Here is a 6,000-nt window from a genome sequence, read left to right on the forward strand (position 1 = left end):
GGTAAAAATTTTCGATGTGTCAAATTGTTAGTTTTCTTGCTCCCGGCCTCTTCATAAGTGACGTGAAAAAAGTTTATTATGGAATATAAAGCAGAAATTTACAACATCACGTTTTTTTTTATCCTCGAAAACTGTCAGCGAATCGCGCTTTGTAATGTTCGCGATCCGTAGCAGATTCTGCGGCTTTCATTGACGGAGCACCACCATCTTAGCACGACTATGAAGATGAGAAACCAGAAGTTTTGCTGTATTTAATACCACATTTTTGTGACTGAGAGAAGGAGCAACAAAGGTGACTGACGAGGCAAATGAGGTAATATATTTTAAGGTTTATTTTGTCACCTTGTACATTTTATACGATTGCTGTTAGTAAGAAATGGCTGTTGAACGATTCTTTTTCTACCATTGAATCTTGGATGTCGAGCAGTGCATTAAGGCTCTCGAATGTTTAGCGTACACGAGCAATATGTTTAGAAAAATATTTGTGTATGACGTTTTTGAGTAATCATGCATGCTGGAGTTCTATATTCGCATTTACTGGGCATGATAAAAACAAAAAGTTTTCTTGTACAGACCAGGGATTTAAAATAGGCTGATATAAATGCATAAAGAAATTGTTCACTTCCTCTTTAATTACTTAACGCCGCGGGAATGAATGTAATGAGCCTGCTACTTGCAATTAATTAACAACTGTAATAATTGGATGGAAAACTTCAGCACTGCCTTGAGGTTATTACGCGATGTAGCTAATGAGTTAATGCCCATATATAGGGAATTGGTCATTGTCAAATTCACATTCATATGTCTCCGGGAGTCCTTCTAGCGCAGTGATGCAGCGGTTAACGGATGCGCCACTTCCCTGAGATGAGAGGTGCTGACACCACTGGGTTTTGTGCGACCTAAACAGCCGTTTCCGAACAACCTCTAGTGATCAACGTTTCACTTAACTGCCACATGCCAGAATGATTAGTTTGCTCACAACCCGGTGGGCAGGTTGTGATGATGCCACAAGGTGACGTGACCTAGGTAACCTATTTAGGTTGTTTCACCGGAGGTGGCTGCGTGGCCCACCCTAAATATTACTTATCACTATCACTATCTGTTTAACTTTATCACTAAATATCACGATAACGTCGACGATGGCGGATAGTTCGCACAAAGCGAGCTTTAACGTTGTTCCATTAAACACGCTTAAATTAAAACGGAGTTCTGAACTATCCACAAGACGTGACATACTGAACGTAAATTACACAGCCTTTCCCGCATAAATAGCAAGAATAATTTTCATTGCCATGTCCCCTCTTAAGAAGCAAGTGGTGGCATTTGTATGCCCAGGACATTTGAGAAACCCGGATTGTGCCGAATTTCGTCTCAGTTTAGTATGCAGAGGGGTGAAAATATCATCCGACTGCTTTTCTGTTAGATGGCGGACTGAGCGACGCGAATGACGTGCGACTGATCAATACAGAAATTCGTGGTGCGGTTCTGCCTTTAAATATGCTCCTCCATTTGAATTTTTTTCTCTTGAGAGTCATTACAAGATCTATTAGTTCGTAACTGTAAAATGCAGATGGGATATCGCAGAGCTAACTCCAAGTTCCATTTGCCTGCGGCAGGCAGCGTCTAGCTCTGCGGTGAATTCGATCCATGGCAGGGTCGGCGCTCTAGTTGCCTTGTTGTCTAATATGTCTCGGGAATATGCCGCTTCAAATTTGCTTAGAGTACACGTCACTTGTTACTGTAATACTTTCCCCGTCTCAAATTTTTTCAAACTCACCAGCACAAGTGACAACAAAAAGACCACACCGTGAGATTTGAACTGCTTGGACGAGTGGCATGTTGCATAGGCTTCGCGCACTAAACTTTCCCTTCAGTACCAAGAAAATTTGCCGCGGAGTGAAGCATTAATCTCACGTCGTGCCAGACTTTTCAATTCAGGCTTGTGTGAGCGCAACGTGATTAGCGCCTGTATTCCCAAATCGTTCGATCTGTCATTATGTCAGGGCACTAGATTCGGGAAAATTGGAAAAATAATGTGCAGGCTTTGATTTCCTAAACAGCACTCGACGAAAGCTCGGACCGAGCAACATCCGATTTATTGGATAGGCTCAACATATCGCATAGGGCTGATAGAGTGGCGCAATGTGAAACAGGTCACAGTAGAGAGCGCTCTGTTTGCTTCCAGCATATACTCATGCTTAAGGCGGATGAGAAACTCCAGTATATGGAACCGCCCCCTTCTCTTTCTATGAATGCTCGGAAGGCACACTGAACGCCTAACGCGTCACTTATCTCGTACATTAAAGGCAGCAATTTATGGCACAAAAAAGCAACGACGGTTCGACCACGCCATCGGAGGGTTAGCGACAATGAGGGGATGAGTGCTGATCGCTCTCAAGTCCTTATCTCAGGAATGGTTTTCAAAACAGGGTTGATAATGAGGAGCGCATGATACGTTTGCGCAATATGAGAGGCACGAAGTCTCGTACTTTGAGTACGCTCGAAGGCTGCTAACGGTATGCTCTCCGCACCGTAAAGGACTGTACCGTTATTTGTCTTTCCTCTCTTTGTCTATTTCGGCTTTTTATATTATCCTGACCGTTATCTTTAAATTTGTTTGAAAAAAACTTATAGCCACAGAAAATTTGCTTTATTTATCTGCAAATTCCTATAATTTTAGCATAATTTTTCTTCATTTCTTTTTCAATTTTTTATCGATTTTTAGGCCGAGGGAGTGGAAGTTCTCGTAAAAAATTGTAGTGTTGAAGAGGTACTGACACAATTTCTTTGGGTGTCCGTTTTGCTGCCTTTAAAGAGGCCTGCGGGCCTACTGATCGTGAAAGGCAATGAAAAGACCAATGCTAAGCTCGAATAATTAAATGCGCGTGATTTTGTTCGAGCTGTTTCTGTCCCAGTCGCCGCCGGCAAGGAATTGCACCTGGACGTCCCGCTCAACTTGCCAACCTGGACTACTACATTCCTGATGATGTCGGCTTCGACGGGAAGCCCTAGTTGCCCTTGTGAACAACCACTAGCTGGGTTCGGTGACGTCAGAACATAGGAGGAAACTGCACTATGACGTCGCTCGATGCGGGCGGAAATGCCGAGCTGCGCCTCGGAAAACGTTCAAAATTGTATAAAATTATCTTGCACTCAATGCCTGCGACTGAAACTTCATACACCGCCGAGAGAAATAATGTCGTTTGTTGGCGTCGGTATTGCGTGTCTGCACACGAGCATTGGAAGCAGCAATATTTTTTGCTTAAATGTTTTGAAGAACTTAATCGCGTTGGCGACAACCAAAAGAGAACGTTAACACATAGGCTATCGAAGTAGGCAATAAATATTACGAAATTATAGGTGCTGATGCGGTCGTCTAAAGGACCTGGCAAGAACGAGTAATCTTTGTTATTGGGTGATTCGCAGCCTTTTTTTTTTGGCAATCTTTATTTCACTTTGATCACCGCGAAATTATTGCCGTCACAGAAGCTGATCGCGACCACGTGGCGAAGATAGCAAAAGGTGCGTTAGACTGTTTCGACCCCACACACTGCGCGGGCCCACACGGGACGGAGAGGCAAAGCTACACTCCTAGAACCAGTTGGGAAGAAGAGATGTATTGAGAAATTTCCCATTTCACGTTTCACGTGACGTCGGCAACCTACCTAGATTGTTTTACCGGCAGTGGCTGCCTGGGCCACCCTATTTATCACTTCACTATCACTATCAGTATAACTTTAGTACTGTTTCTCACGATAACGCGGACGACGGCGGATTTTCCACACAACACGAGCTTTAACGCTGTTCCATTAAACTAGCTTAAATTTAAAACGCAGTTCTCAACTATCCACAAGACGTGACATACTCAACGTAAATTACACAGCCTTTCGCGCGTAAATAGCAAGAACAGTTTTCATTGCCATGTCCCCTCTTAAGAAACAAGTGGTGGCACGTTTACGCCCAGGGCATTTGAGAAACACGGAGTGTGACGAATTTATGCTCAGTTTAGAATGTAGAGTGGGGAAAGTGTCATCCGACTGCTGTTCTGTTAGAAGGCGGACTGAGCGACGCGAATGACGTGCGACTGATCAATACAGAAATTCGTGGTGCTGTTCTGCCTTTAAATATGCTCCTCCATTTGAATTGTTTTCTGTTCAGAGTCATTACAAGATCTATTAGTTCGTAACTATAAAATGCAACTGCAATATCACACAGCTAGCTCCAAGTTCGAATTGCCTGCTGCGGATAGCGTCAAGCTCTGCGGTGAATTCGATCTATGGCAGGGCCGGCGCTCAAGTTGCCTTGTTGTCTAATATGTCTCGGCAATATGCCGCTTCAAATTTGCTTACAGTATGCGTCACTTGTTACTGTATTTCATTCACCGTCTCAAATTTCTTCAAACTCACCAGCACAAGTGACTACGAAAAGACCACACCGTGAGGTTTGAACTGCTTGGACGAGTGGCAAGTTGCATAGGCTTCGTGCACTAAACTTTCCCTTCAGTACCAAGAAAATTTGCCGCGGAGTGAAGCGTTAATCTCACGTCGTGCGAGACTTTTCAATTCAGGATTGTTTGAGCGCAACGTGCTTACCGCCTGTATGCCCAAATCGTTCGATCTGTCATTATGTCAGGGCACTAGATTCGGGAAAATTGGAAAAATAATCTGCAGGCTTTGATTTTCTAAACAGCAGTCGACAAAAGCTCTGACCGAGCAACATCCGATTTATTGGATAGGCTCAACATATCGCATAGGGCTGATACAGTGGCGTCTATGTGAAACAGGTCACAGTAGAGAGCGCTGTGTTTGCTCCCAGCATGTGCTCCGGCTTAAGGCGGATGAGAAATTGCAGTATATGGAACCGCCCCCTTCTCTTTCTATGAATGCTCGGAAGGCAGACTGAACGCCTAACGCGTCACTTATCTCGTACATTAAAGGCAGCAATTTATGGCACAAAAAAGCAACGACAGTTCGACCGCGCCATCGGAGGGTTAGCGACAATGAGGGGATGAGTGCTGATCGCTCTCAAGTAATTATCTCAGGAATGGTTTTCAAAACAGGGTTGATAATGAGGAGCTCATGATACGTTTGCGCAATATCAGAGGCACGAACTCTCGTACTTTAAGTAAGCTCGAAGGCTGCTAACGGTATGCTTTCCGCACCGTAAAGGACTGTACCGTTATTTGTCTTTCATCTCTTTGTCTATTTCGGCTTTTCATATTATCCTGACCGTTATCTTTAAATTTGTTTGAAAAACACTTATAGCCACAGAAAATTTGCTTTATTTTTCTGCAAATTCCTATAATTTTAGCGTAATTTTTCTTCATTTATTTTTCAATTTGCATCGATTTTTAGGCCGAGGGAGTGGAAGTTCTCGTAAAAAATTGTAGTATTGAAGAGGTACTGACACAATTTGTTAGGGTGTCCGTTTTGCTGCCTTGAAAGAGGCCTGCGGGCCTACTGATCGTGAAAGGAAATGAAAAGAGCAATGTCCAGGTCGAATAATTAAATGCGCGTGATTTTGTTCGAGCTGTTTCTGTCGCAGTCGCCGCGGGCAAGGAAATGCACCTGGACGTCCCGCTCAACTTGCCAACCTGCACTACTACATTCCTGATGATGTCGGCTTCGACGGGAAGCCCTAGTTGCCCTTGTGAACAACGACTAGCTGGGTTCGGTGACGTCAAAACATAGGAGGAAACTGCACTATGACGTCGCTCGATGCGGGCGGAAATGCCGAGCTGCGCCTCGGAAAACGTTCAAAATTGTATAAAATTATATTGCACTCAATGCCTGCGACTGAAACTTCATACACCGCCGAAAGAAATAATGTCGTTTGTTGGCGTCGGTATTGCGTGTCTGCACACGAGCATTGGAAGCAGCAATATTTTTGCTTAAATGTTTTGTAGAACTTAATCGCTTTGGCGACAACCAAAAGAGAACGTTAACACATAGGCTATCGAAGTAGGCAATAAATATTACAAAATTATAGGTGCTGATGCGG

Source organism: Amblyomma mixtum, chromosome 2 (genome assembly GCF_055824585.1).
Source record: "Amblyomma mixtum isolate Tamu chromosome 2, ASM5582458v1, whole genome shotgun sequence".
In the NCBI taxonomy this organism is placed as follows: Eukaryota; Metazoa; Arthropoda; class Arachnida; order Ixodida; family Ixodidae; genus Amblyomma; species Amblyomma mixtum.